General features: G+C 33.9%; 1 long non-coding RNA gene and 2 other non-coding genes across 3 annotated transcripts; all 3 read right to left on the reverse strand.

Moving 5' to 3' along the window:
- Positions 1 to 4,942: 4,942 nt before the first annotated feature.
- On the reverse strand, positions 4,943 to 5,024 carry Trnal-uaa (transfer RNA leucine (anticodon UAA)). The gene has a single exon. It is a non-coding gene; the product is annotated as a tRNA-Leu (tRNA).
- Positions 5,025 to 5,172: 148 nt separating this feature from the next.
- Positions 5,173 to 5,254, reverse strand: Trnal-caa (transfer RNA leucine (anticodon CAA)). The gene has a single exon. It is a non-coding gene; the product is annotated as a tRNA-Leu (tRNA).
- A 5,372-nt stretch (positions 5,255 to 10,626) lies between these two features.
- Positions 10,627 to 15,087, reverse strand: LOC128212125 (uncharacterized). Its single transcript, XR_008257391.1, has 7 exons — positions 14,913 to 15,087; positions 14,508 to 14,578; positions 14,031 to 14,119; positions 13,519 to 13,594; positions 12,284 to 12,360; positions 11,937 to 12,051; positions 10,627 to 10,727 (listed from the first exon to the last, which is right to left on the reverse strand). It is a non-coding gene; the product is annotated as an uncharacterized LOC128212125 (long non-coding RNA).
- Positions 15,088 to 15,311: the final 224 nt, after the last annotated feature.

A 15,311-nucleotide genomic window follows, 5' to 3' on the forward strand; every position in this document is an offset into this window, starting at 1 on the left:
GACCTCCAAATCCAAATGGGACATCTGCTGGTCACCCCAAACCTAAATTTCAAGTTTGAAGGCCATGGGTGCAGACTTTGTCGAGTTGTCACACAGGCAAACATTTTGCGTTCAATGGTCTGTGACAAATCAATAGGGCTCACCTACTGATCAGGCCCAACCCCAAAGTCAAGTTGTTCAAGGGCCATGGGTGCAGGCTTTGTCCAGTCATTATTAGTACAACCTTTAAGCATTCAAGGTCACTGTGACCTTGACTTTTGATCCAATGACCCCTTAAATCAATAGGATCTTCTAATAGTCAGACTTAGCCTCCATGTTGAGTTTGAGGGCCATAGGTGCAGGCATTGTCAACTTATCAGTCAGATGTATGGTTTGACACCTTCCTGTTCAAGGTCACTGTGACCTTTGACCATATTACCCCTAAAATCAAAAGGGGTCATCTACTGGTTAAACCAAACTTTCATGTCAAGTTTGACATTCAGACAATAGGTCTAGGAATTGTAGAGTTATCACCCGGAAAAGCTTTGGTCTACTGTCAGACAGACGGACGTAGCGGCCAACATGTGCAAAGCAATATACTCCTCTTCTTTGAAAGGGGCATAATAAATTGAAATTGATTAAATATTTTTGTTTATTATGTTAATTAACTTACACTACATACAACAAGTACCATTTTGATATTTTCGAATGCTCATTTGGGCATGTACATGGGTTTTGATCTGACTATGAACATGAAACTACACACTGGTGCAAGTTTCACTGCAACAACTGCAAAAAAAGTTATATTATATTCTAACTGAACTCTGCATCAATATTCAATTTTTTTTATTGGATTTAGGAAATGTCTTTGTTTTAAAGGGTTCATATAAATTAATGCATTTTTTTTTCAATTTAATGCATTATCATGCTGGACTCTTTGACATTGATGGTTAAAACAAAGAAGGCATATGATTTGTGTACAGATTAAACATTATTTATCATAAATGTGTTCTTTAATTAATAGACAAGTGGCAACAATTTCCCCAGTTAAAAAAGCTTACATTTGTATATCTGCAGATTAATCATTTGCATTTCTTTTGCTTTGATCATTTAAGTCAAATGAGTTAGACATGATAATGCATTAAAATAAGAAATATATTTTTGGGCATCAATCTATAGTGTGTGCCTTCAATCTAGAAATAAATTTCTTCTCAACAGATGCTAATTTTTTTTTTTTTATATAAACCAAGATTTTGATTATGACATACCTGCATAGTTTGTGGTCTCCATAACTGCTCAGAAATGTTCCCTATGACAAACTAAGTGCTGGTGTATGGCTTGGTAATAGTGCTGCTCCAACCAATAGCGCAATTCTTTCTACAGGTGGACCAGCTCCTCAATATGGTTTCTGTCATGGCAGTGATAACAGTATGTAACATGCCCTTTTCTACTTTCCAGAGAATGAATCTTCCAATCTAAATTACAAATTTAAGAATAAATATATACATATGCACATGTAATGTTGTTAAAAACAAACCATTTAGATGCCACAAAACTATAAGATTTTAGGTGAAAATTGAGCCAAATCAAAACATTTAGTCATTTAAAGCTGCACTCTCACAGATTTACTGTTTTTACAACTTTTGTATTTTTTGTCTTGGAATGACCTATTTTTTTGCTAAAATATCTGCAAACCAGTGATATAAGACTACTGACAAAATATTAGATTGCAGACTTCCATATTTCAGGTCGAAAACAAAGGTTTTATGGCTTAAAGCGTTACTAACGGTTGAAGAAAAATGCATAAAACATTTTGAACTTAAATATAAACATTTTCTGACAAATTTATTGTCAGCAATCTTATATAAATGGTTAACATGCATTTTCACATAAATTGGCCCGTTCCAAGACAAAAAATAAATAAAGTAGTCAAAACGTTCAATCTGTAAGAGTGCTGCACTCTCAGTCACAGATTGAAGGTTTTGACTTCTTTTACTTTGTGGCTTGGAATAAGCTAATGAAAAGCAGTATGAAAACTGATGAAATAAGACTGCTGACAAACGATAAGATCATGTTTTTTATATTTACATTTGTAACTATTGGTTTTATGGTTAAAAGCATTACTAACGCTTTACTAATAATGAGGTTTTTGGCATAGAACATCATCTTTTGACCGTATTAAAATAAGAAAACAGCGTTCCAATATTTTCAGTTGTCTTTTTTGACTGAATTAATATAAGAAAGCAGCGATCCACTTTTTCCAGTTGTCTGTTATGTCCAGTGTTCAGAAATTTGCATAAAATAATTCATTACAAGACCAAGAAATAAAAAAAAGAGTTGGTAAAACAGACAATCTGTGAGAGTGCAGCTTAAACATATGGCTACACAACCAGTACATTCATCAGCTTTACTGATTCGAACCAGGCACATTTATATTGGTAGACTAGCATTTTACCATTCTGTGCTGGCCAGTAAAGTTCTCATTTGAATTAGAATTCAAAATGTATATACCTTTGTTCTTATTTTGCCAACTCTGTTTCAGCTGAACTTCCTAAATGAATGAGAAGTTTCAAAAAAATAATTACAATATCTCAGTAAATACCTGCATTTATGTGTTTCTTGTGCAATCTGTCAGCTTTGGTAAGCTCAGGTTTCATTTTGTCCACCTCAATACTTGTAATCTTCTAGTCTGATGTACTGCCATCCAATTTTTAAGTCAGGTCAGGCAGCCATTTCAGCTTTGTTCCAGTTGATTGTATCAGATGATGTTAACAATACTAGCCTTGTATCCAGGCACTTCTCAATCTGAAAGTTTACAAAAAAACATGGCCTGTAATTTTAATAAAAAAATCATAATTGTTTACTCCTGGATGATGGGTTCTAAAGTAAACCTTTGAGAAAAGATGCTACTTGTATGGTGCTTGAACCCACGACCATGTGAACACTTGCATGGAGATCTGTCAAACTGAGATAACCGGGTAACCGATTTTTAGGCAGCTCCCAGCTTGGCTCTACAATTGACAGGTGCATTATACATTATAGAGACAATAAATCAAACACTTGAAGCACTAGTCCAAATAATAGTAACTTAACTGTTTTTTTACAAATTTTGAAATGGCATATCCTTCGCATACAATTTTTTTGTACCAAAAGTGGGTAGATATTCCGATTGGGATTCCGGGTCAGATAATCATATATATCTAAAATATGAGTTATGTACGCAAAAAAATAAAAGCTGACGAATTATTATGAGTTTGATGAGTGTTTTTCTTCATTTCATACTGTCAAAACATAATGAAATAAACTGTTATACATGAAGATCACCGGCAAGGCTGCGGTGCATAGATTTACATAGATGTAAAATGGTTGTGTTTAAATGCATTAAATGCTTGTTTTGTGAAAAAAATCTTTGCACTTACATGGTAATAACTAAAATGCGAATATAAACCTTTAATATCTATTTCAAACATATAATACTAACGAACTACGATTTCAATATCTTTCACCCCCCCCCCCCACCCTGTTTTGCGCAAACCCGATTAGACGTAAGGGATTGGAAGAATCCCATATAACACGTCTATTTTTTTAGACTATTGAAGCATAATTATATGTTCTTTTTTGATGGTTGAGACGTTTCAGGTTAAACAATAATTAAAAATGCGAAATAATTTTAGTGAATAATCAACTCTGAATTGAAAGTAACATGAAGATGTTGTAGTGAAAGAATTGCCATATATATATATATATATATATATATATATATATATATATATATATATATATATATATATATATATATATATATATATATATATATACAACCCGATATCGGCGGTGAGTGGGTTTAGTCCCACGAGGGTGAAAATGAAAATGACGAATGTGAAAATTGAGAATGAAAATTGAGAATGAAAATTGAGAATGAAAATTGAAAATGAAAATTGAAAATGAAAATTGAAAATGAAAATTGAAAATCATCAGAGAAAATGAAAATTGAAAATGAAAATTGAAAATCATCAGAGAAAAAAATGAGCGTCTTGGTATCAGATACAAAAACAAAGTAATTTATTTCAAGTTTTTATTTTTTATTTTGTGAAACAAGATAATTGTCACAATCAATCGAAAACTTTCTTCAACCACGTCAGGGTTAGCCGGCCAAGATTGCAAGATTTTCAAATCGGTGGAAGAAACATGACAAACAATAGTTTCTCATTCGCACTTTTGGTGGCGTTTCATCAGCCTTACAATCATTACAGTACCACACATACTTAAAACAGTTTTGGCAGTAGCCAGCTGGAGGGAAAATGTTCAAAAGATCATGTCGTTGACAAGGTTCTAACGTAAAGACTCCAGCACAACACAATTGGCATTCCCAACAGAATGTTTTGAAATGATCATTGTACTGTAGTCCAGCAAACCCAACGATGTCAGTATATCGTTTTGCCATAGTTAGTGAAAAGTACAGTCACTACTGTATGTTTAAATAGTTTGAAGTACTCTAAAAAGCGTATACATTATTTCTCGAACTTGCATTCAACAACTTTGCAAACCAATGTTAGAAATTTGAGCTAACTAGCGTATTGCGGCTGTCTACAGCATAACTGTGTGAATCAGAACTGGTAGTGTTTGAGTGATTAGCACAGTTCACCTTACCGGAAAATGAAATAATCAGAAAGCAAAAATACAAATAATTGTTTACGATTTATTCATAAATTTGATATTTTCCAATAACAACAGTTCTGCAAAAATAGCATTTACTAGTTTTGATTGAACATGCATGACAAGTCAAATGGCCACAAGGCGTAAACACAATACACTTTTTGTCCGTAACACAAATTTGACAAATGTTTTTTTCATCGTTTTGTAGTTGCAACTCTTGTCGCGTTTCTTGTTTCATGCTGAGGTGATGCCAAATTACGAAATATCTTGGATACTAATCGCATGTCAGCCAAAATGCAAAATATATTAGTACGGGTGGGGTTCGAACCCACGCGGACATAGTCCATTGGAACTTAAGTCCAACGCCTTAACCACTCGGCCACCGTACTTGGTACAAATGAGCTGAGAAGTGAAGATTATAAGAGCTTGAAATTATAATGCAAAGGCCATACGATCTGCCAAATTGCTCATGTATTCCTTACAAAACTTTGCAGTTACTCTTAGTCGAATGGACAATTGCCTTAAATGCAAAAGTATTAGTACGGGTGGGGTTCGAACCCACGCGGACATTGTCCATTGGAACTTGAGTCCAACGCCTTAACCACTCGGCCACCGTACTTGGTGCAAATGAGCTGAGAAGTGAAGATTATAAGAGCTTGAAATTGTAATACAAAGGAAACATGAGTTTTTTCTTATGTTTGAAGATTTTAAAAATATGAGATGAAATTTAAAAAAAAATGCTTTCTCGTGAAAGTGAAGTGAACATTCCAGTTTGAAGCATTTCAAAAGACGAAAGTCTTCATGATGCTTAAATTTTGTTTCACTCAATCGTTGCATAACTATTGAAAATTTCTCATATACAACTAATGCTTCTAATTTCAGTTTATGTTTTATTCAAAATGTAAGCAGATAACAAAGTACAAACATGCATAGCATACATAACATTGCAAACATATCAATATACATAATTATACACAATTGTTTTCATGAAATCAAACACAAGCAAATGTTTACAATTGTTATAATGTCAAACATTCAATGGGAAAAGTATTTTTGTTATGCAATGTGGTCACTCCCTGTTTTTCATCCAGACTTGTGACTGGCATTGGTCAGGTTACCCACGGCATCAGCGAGGTCGGAAAATGGTAACTCTGAGCCAGAAACCTATTTTCCTAATGTCATACACTACGCAAAATCAGCACCCATTAGAGGCCTTCCAGGCGACCTTCTACAATTTGTTACACCTATAATGTAGAGTGCTGGATTACTCGGGTGTAACAAACGGGGTATTGCTGACTCGTTGTAGGTACAACGCCGAACAAGTGATGTCTGATACAAGAAGGCCTGTACTGGGGCAAGAATCGAGTGCCTCAGCCGCATTGTCCGATCAAAGAAGGGATTTCTGCGATCAACTTCAAGTACCTCAACCACAAGCTAGGCTCGAAAACTCGTAGACTTATTTCTCTTTTGAGCTAAGAGAAGGCTACAGAGTTCACTTTCAAACATACCTCTTAAGCACATAGAGGCAAGTTTGCTTGCTTTACTTGCAGGTAGGAAATGCTGACTATGATCTGAGAAAGCATTTCCTTTTATGTATCGCAACTTATGAGCAAAGAAGCGATTGTTTTAGTAAGAGCGAGATCGGAAAACGGTAACTCTGAGCCAGAAACCTATTTTCCTAGTGTCATACACTACGCAAAATCAGCACCCATTAGAGGCCTTCCAGGCGACCTTCTACAATTTGTTACACCTATAATGTAGAGTGCTGGACTACTCGGGTGTAACAAACGGGGTATTGCTGACTCGTTGTAGGTACAACGCCGAACAAGTGATGTCTGATACAAGAAGGCCTGTACTGGGGCAAGAATCGAGTGCCTCAGCCGCATTGTCCGATCAAAGAAGGGATTTCTGCGATCAACTTCAAGTACCTCAACCACAAGCTAGGCTCGAAAACTCGTAGACTTATTTCTCTTTTGATCTAAGAGAAGGCTACAGAGTTCACTTTCAAACACACCTCTTAAGCACATAGAGGCATATTTGCTCGCTTTACTTGCAGGCAGGAAATGCTAACTTTAATCTAAGAAAGCATTTCCTTTTATGTATCGCAACTTATGAGCAGAGTTTTGAATTTTGAAAAAAAACTGAGGCAGCGCTAAAGGCAACTACTCGACAGGGCACACTTAGGACTAGCGCCCCATTCGCTTCGTCCACTCTCTATGCATGCACTAGCGTACAGAAAAGGGGTACTCGTGAGCATAGAGGTTGCCACTCCCTATTTTTCATTGCCTGTAGCGCGACATGATGACCATGAGCGGTTCCTAGTATTGGTACTGTACATCACCTTACACCAATACTAAGCTGGTCTAACGACACCTCCATACTCATGGTAGCCTCTCAAATTTTACTTTTACCAAAATGTTTTTGCGAAGTTGACAAAATCATTGCATTGCATCCAAGACCGTAGCATATTGAGCAATGAGAAACAAATCTCGTCGAAGCTATACTTCTATGCTCATGCTACCAGACGCAAATAACAAATCACTTGCCAAAATCGCTTTTTGTATATGATCTAATGGCTATCACAGAGAATGATCGTATTCGTCAGGCGATGTCAAAGTGATCGACAACATGAGCTGGCCAGACTCAAGAGCGAAAAACTATGAGGTATCGCGACATACGGTTCTCATGTTCAAACCAGAAGGTCAAAAAACCTCTCAGATATTTTCTCTGTATCTCTGATGCACCAAGTTCATAGTGCGAGGAGAAATCTGAGAAGTTCAAACCCACTTTGGGCTCCCAGCAGACTAACAGCACTTCTGAGCTAAGAGCTTGCTACTGGAATGACGAATATTGAAAAATGTGGAGCTTATATACCCGATGGCCAAAATTAATGCGCATCGCATTATAATTGTGCATAAATGGTTAGGACTATTTTTTTTACCGTTTTTATTTATACGCTCATATGAAATAGTTCCAGAATTATCACTTGATTCCGCATTATTATTGTACAAATGGCTCGAGATTTTGAAATCTGTGAATGAAGTAGTTTTTCTATGAAGATTATGTGAAATCAGTTTCAGCAAAATATCATTTTTTTCAAGTTTCATGGACTTGGTGGAATTTGTGCATATAGCTTATGATTGTGAGATCTGTGAGATTTGCTGCAAATGTCGATTTGTTGAATTTGATCATTATGAAGATTTTATTTTTTTCATGAAATCTTGTGTGAACGCCAGTTTCAGTAAAATATCATTTTTTTTCAAGTTTCATGGACTTGGTGGAATTTGTGCATATAGCTTATGATTGTGAGATCTGTGAGATTTGCTGCAAATGTCGATTTGTTGAATTTGATCATTATGAAGATTTGATTTTTTTCATGAAATCTTGTGTGAACGCCAGCCTCAGAAAGATATCAATTTTTCATGTTTCATCGACTTAGCTGCATTTTTTTGTGCATATGGCTTATGATTGTGAGATTTGTAATTTTTTGAGAGATTTGCATGAGCCTATAATTTTTTGAATAAATGAAACCTATAATTTTCAACACTATGAAGATTTGATTTTTTTTTCATGAAATCTTGTGTGAACGCCAGTTTCACTAAGATACCAATTTTTCATGTTTCATGGACTTGATGCTGCATTTTTGTGCATATGGCTTATGATTGTGAAATTTGTAATTTTTGAGAGATTTGCATGAGCCTATAATTTTTTGAGAGATTTGCATGAGCCTATAATTTTTTGAATAAATGAAGCCTATAATTTTTTTTTGAAATCTTGAGATCCCGCGTTAATTTCTAGATTTTCAACAATATGAAGATTTTATTTTTTTTCTCATGAAAACTGGTGTGAACGCTAGTTTCAGAGCACAAATGTTGAAGGTTTTGAAATCTGAGTGTTTGAGTGAGTTTTATGAAGCCTATAATTTTTGAAGAATGTAGCCTATAGTTCGTTTTTTTGAAATCTTGAGATTCAACGTTAATTTCTAGATTTTCAAAATATTCGAATGTTCAGATCATAAAATTGTCATTCAGAGTTCTTGTGATGTATGATTGTTGATATCATGAAGATTTTAACTTTTTCGTGAAATCTTGTGTGAACGCCAGTGTCAGTAAATTATCAATTTTTCAGGTTTCATGGACGTGGGTCCACATTATTGAAATTTGTTATTTTTTTGAAGGAGTTGCATGAGCCTATAATTTTGAATAAATGGTGCCTATAATTTTTTTATAAAATCTTGAGATACCTCGTTAATTTCTAGATTATGAACATTATGAAGATTTGATTTTTTTTTTCATGAAGTATTGTGTGAAATAAAGCCTATAGTTCGTTTTTTGAAATCTTGAGATCTCTCGTCAACTTCTAGATTTTCACAATTTTTCACAATTTTCGATGCATATTTTTTTGTTGAGAGCATGAAATTACAATTCAGAGTTGCATTATTTTTGTACATATGGCTTATGATCGTGAGATTTAACATGTTTGAAAATAAAAAAAGAAGCTTTTTCATACAATCTCATGTTTGATTTTTTAAATTTCAACACAGCAGAATTTGTGAATTTGCTGTTCATGTTTTGCATTATTTTTGTACATCTGAGTATTTTTTTGAAAAATGAAAAATGCTGCAGATAAAATGTTGAAATGTTTGTGTGATATGTGTATTTCGAGCAATTTTTTGAAGTATAACGCCAGTGGCTGTTATCTTCAAACATTAAAAGGGAAACCTAATTTTCATCGTAACCCTATTATGTGGTCCTAACCTAGTTTTATTTGTTCACAAATTTGAAAATAAAGGCAACGCCAAAGGCAGTTACTCGACAAGGCACACTTAGGAAGAAGCATCCGATTGCCTATGTTTCCCCTCTCATTGTAAAGACTGTGAGGACTGTCGGACCACGGCGATACAAAGAGGTTGCCACTCCCTATTTTTCATTGCCTGTAGCGTGACATGGTGAACATGAGCGGTTCCTAGTATTGGCACTGTACACCACCTTACACCAATACTAAGCTGGTCTAACGACACCTCCATACTCATGCTAGCCTTTAAATTACTTTTGCCAAATCATTTTGCTGAACGAAAACATTGCCACATATCAATGTTCGGTCGTTCAAGAGGAATGTTTGTGATGAATGAAGTTTTGCACTTCGAAACCAAACTAAGAATGCAATGAGCCTAGTACATTTCACTTGTATTTCACAACGCATCTACATTCTAACATTTTTTTTAAAAATTGCTTGATCTTGCAATATTGATTTCAATTTTCATTCAAGCTGAACTTTAGACATTGACAAAACAACAGGCTTGCATCTTAAACCGCCGCATAAAGGACAGTGAGAAACGAATCTCGTCGACCCATGCTGGCACGAGCAAACAAATCATTTTGTCAACAGCATTTCACAAAAATGAAACATTTTGAAATGCAGTGCAAATTTTGCTCTTGTACACACTATCAAAATGTTTACCATTTTACAAAGTTATGTTCCAACCAATTTCGTTATCAATATGACAAGACCAAAGCTTAATAAATTTATGAATTACAAGCAGCATTACTGCTAAAATTTTGTTCAATCACAAATGTTCCTCGGTTTCAGCCGTGACCAAGTCTGGCTGTTTCTCATAAAAAAATATAGTGAAAAACCGTTTGACTGTGGTTTCAATGAAAAAAATCGACAGACCAAAATGTAACCAATTTTATGAAAAAAATGTGTTATCATTCGTGAACAATACTTTGGATGGCCAAAAAAAATAACAACAGTACTCACAATAGCAAACAAGACCCGCGTTACTGGGGTAAGCAAGACAGCACAAACATTAAAAGCAAACAGATAAATCAGTATTTCTCCATTTAAATTTCATTTTCGAAATGATTTACTGTATGATAAATTTTCAATGTTCATGTAAAACACGAAATACAAGTGTTGGAGAATTACTGATAAACAAAAAGCAACGGTACAAAGCACATATAATACAAACAATATTTTAAAACGAACAAGTGTGGATAGGTATCTTTTTTCAAATAAACAATGACATTTCAAATAGATCGACGAATTCTGTCTGCTGTCTTCTGTCGGATCCCCTGTGTATGGCATCTCATCTGAAAAAATGAAATGAAACGTGTAAAAGACGAAACATTCTTACATACAATAGCACATTAATGTTTACTCTGGTAAATTTTGGTTTCATTTATAACATTGGATTTTTACAAAAATGATAAATGCTTAATTTCAAAACATATTAACCATTCTCTCAGTTTTGATTTACAAATGACAGAGCAGTACACTAACAACGTGCTTAAAATTATGATTTTTTGGACAACTTTTCATTTTTTTCAAAATTTTTGACTTTGGATTTTCACCATAGCGCATTCGCGTTTTAGCTATATACCTACCAAAGCGCATTTGCGTTTAAGCGATGTAGTTTTTTCACGCTGAGTACCCCCCTTATGAAACTTTTTTTTACATTGAATTTAGAACGATTTAGTTGACTCACAAAATTAGGCACACAAAGTGACGATGTACAAGTATTTTGGGGTGACGAGCTTTTTGGTTCGCTCGCCCGGCCAAACTAAAACACTTTTAGTATATATATAAGTCTTTTTGTTTGGCCGGGCGAGGTAACCAAAAAGCTCGTCACCCTAAATGATTTGTACATCGTCACCTGGTTTGCTTAAATTTGTGAGTCGATTTGTCATAAAGAGAGTAAAATGTATGATAAGATGCTTAACATCTTCAAATAATTTGACATTCATCTTTTGGTTTGACAAATAAAATGAGTAAAATTTATGATAAACTGTTTAGCATCTGTAAATAATTTGACGTTCATCTTTTGGTTTGACAAATAATAGAGTGAAATGTTTGATAAATGCTCAGTGTCATGAATCGATTTGACACTTAGCATTTGGTTTGACAAACAATAAAGTGAAATGTTTAATAAATGCTCAGTATCATGAATCGCTTTGATATTCATCAATTTGTTTTACTAATGAACAAATAATGTCATATGGTTTGACAAAAAAGTAGATTGAAATACCATTCATTTGTGATGTTTTACACTTGTGAAATGCAGATCGAATGCATTATTTTTGTGCATATTTAATATGTAACGCATACTTAATATCATTACAAAACTTGAAACCTACAGCAATTTATGATCTGTACAATGGAGAGACTTAACCGCAAAATTAAAAGAATTGCCATTCTTGAGGCTAGACTTGCTGTACTCAAAACAGAGTTACAGTCAGAACTGGAGCAGCTGAACAACTCCAATGACATGACAATGAACTATGGTTCAAAAACATTATCACCTGTACAAACTGAGGTTGAAGACTGGGGTGACTGCGTAAGGACTTCAGAAATCATCAGCGAGGAGGACTGGGAATCTGAAGCAAACAGGCAGCCCTTCACTCTTGGTGGGACATTCTGCAAAACGAGAAAATCTACAAACTGGGAAAACAGATGCCCTGTTTGTTTCTCAAAAAACTGTGGACATAAAGTGAACAGATGTTTGTTCAGAGAAGCCGTAACTCAGTGATTTATATTCTACATTATTGTTGTATGTACCATATAATACTGGATGAACAAGTTAAAACACTTTTTATCATATACTACTGGATGAACAAGTTAAAAAATAAATAAGCACTTTGTATTTTACCTCGTGTTGTTTTACTTCAATGTCCCGAAACCATTTAAACGAACAACTTCCACTGAGGTCAGACCAGCCATACAGAGCTGAAAAAACAAAACATTTCTGTTGAAAAATGAAAACATCAATGAGTGAGTAAAATAAGAACAATACTTGTTCAATTTGTTTGCCACCAAAAACATGAATCTTAAATGATCTTGTTTTCCCTGCCAGATGATATACAATAAAACTTAACAATATAAGCTTCAACTCACTAATTTTCATTTACTAAATATGAACACTGGCTAATTAACTTCTATTAAGTCTTTGACCACCAAAGAATATTTGCAGTGAGTTGTAAATGCTTAGTCTCAAAACATATAAACCATTCTTTCAGTTTTCATTTACAAATGATAGAGCAGAACACTAACAATGTGCTTAAAATTATGATTTATTTGACAACTTTTCAATTTTTTCAAAATTTTTGACTTTGGATTTTCACCATAGAGCATTCGTTTTTTAGCTATATACTTACCAAAGCGCATTTGCGTTTAAGCGATGTAGTTTTTTCACACTGAGTACCCCCCTTATGAAAGTTTTTTTTACATTGAATTTAGAACGATTTAGTTGACTCACAAAATTAGGCACACAAAGTGACGATGTACAAGTATTTTTGGGTGACGAGATTTTTGGTTACCTCGCCCGACCAAACAATAACACTTTTAGTATATATATAAGTCTTTTAGTTTGGCCGGGCGAGGTAACCAAAAAGCTCGTCACCCTAAATGATTTGTACATTGTCACCTGGTTTGCTTAAATTTGTGAGTCGATTTGTCATAAAAAGAGTAAAATGTATGATAAATGCTTAGCATCTTCAAATAATTTGACGTTCATCTTTTGGTTTGACAAATAAAATGAGTAAAATTTATGATAAACTGCTAAGCATGTGTAAATAATTTGACATTTATCTTTTGGTTTGACAAATAATAGAGTGAATTGTATGACACATGCTAAATATCATGAATGGATTTGACACTTAGCATTTGGTTTGACAACTGAAAGAGTGAAATGTATGACAAATGCTAAATGTCACGAATCTGACACATAGCTGTAATTTTGCTACCATAATGTGAATTAAGTTAAAAGAGCAAAATCAAATCATGTTGGTTCAGTGTTTCAGTATTTAAAGTACCAAGATGAGTTAACTTTACTGTTCATTGTAACTTTGAGATTTGTTTCTGATGAAATTTGGTGAAATTACTTACTTGTTATTGACAGAGCAGAACACACTGCATATTGGGTGAGCTTCAGGTTATATAGGCTAGGTTACTCCTCACAACTCTGAAACAAAACATTTTATCAACAAAACTGCACATATTGCTTGTTAGTTTTATACATTTTTCATTCCATTAAAAGCATGGCTAAGTGCACATTTCATCCACATCAACAATGTTGAAATAATCCTGAAAACAAAATACTTCCTACATACAAACAGAAACAGAAAAACTGTTCACATGCAGAAGGTATTATGTTCCCAACATTTCTTATCATTCACAACAGGAACAAAATTATGCATTTATGGCATTGGTAGATATCAAACACAAACTGAAAATTTATCTAATAGCAGTTCAATGTAATAAATCAAACACAGTGTCTGTTATTAGATAAATTATCAGTCTATAAAAATTATTCCAAGCATATTTCCAAACAGACTAAGCACTGAGATTATGATATGACAGTTCAATTCATGGAATTCATTTTCAGTGATTTTACTTACTTGTAAATGTACTTTCTTGGGTACTGCCTTCAACCATTTTGATCACCAGCTTTCTGACACACAGGACGACTGCATCTGAACTGCCGTCTCTGGTTTAAAAAAAATAATTTTCAACATATTTTTCAAACAAAGAAATAGAAGATATTTATCAATCTTGCATGATTTGTCATTTCTTATTTCTGTCAGTTTGGTCCCTAAACAAAGTTAAAATCATTCAAAATATGACATAAACAAGACAAGAGATATGAATTAACACCGCTTACTATGTTTTTCAACATATCTAGCCGAGAATTAAAGTTTCTAAAATCGGCTTCGAGAATGTTCGAAACATTCTAAAACGAGCTGGGAGCAATTTCTTTTGACATAAGTTTTTACGTAATTCAATGCACACATCGACAAAACTTGTTGGTAATATGATACATCATATATTTAGACACAATTTCTCATAAAACTTTTAAACATTCATGTCATACTTACCGCAGGAAAGCTGGAAATACGACCTTCACAATTTATTTTTCAAGATGGCCGACCAGCGCACAGCGAGAACTCTGCAATATGACGTCATACATATCACGTCATATCATTCCATGAATTGCATTATTTATTTATTTTTTAAACTTTTACGAAAATAAAGAAAATACACTCATTAAAAATAATTTAAAATTATCTTAATCATGTATTATGTATCGTTTTATGAAATTAAACAATAGGGAAAAAAAAGTTTGTTCATTTTCAGAAAAAACGAAATCGAAAGTAGAAATATTTTCTGAAATTGGAAATGTTTAAAACCTCGTAAAATCATTTATATCTCTTGTATATGCATAAACCCGGCTTGATTCAATCGCGAACACATTATAGAAACTATAACTACCAAGGTCGTACCTTCAAACACAGAAAATATCCCAAATTTTACACACAAAGAGTATTGTTTACATGGTTCAACCGTATCCAAGTGAATACGACAGACAACACTTTCCCTTATAATAATCAGCTCAGTATAGCTTGTACCGAAAATCGTAACATTATTCTGTGATTGTTTTACTTTATTTCATGTTTTATTTTGCTTAAGTATCGTACTTTGTAGCATTTTACGATACATTCTGTGTATCTTTGAGGAGTTATACATAGCGATTTGCACATATATATATGACTATATGACCATTACTCGTTTAATAACTATGAGCAAGCATAGTTGTTCTTGAAGCTTAAGTGATTCCAACTAGATTACTATAGATAAACACAATAAAACACGAACAGTTCATACATTTTATTTTGTTACTA

The sequence above is a fragment of the Mya arenaria genome, chromosome 12 (assembly GCF_026914265.1).
Source record: "Mya arenaria isolate MELC-2E11 chromosome 12, ASM2691426v1".
Lineage (NCBI taxonomy): Eukaryota > Metazoa > Mollusca > Bivalvia > Myida > Myidae > Mya > Mya arenaria.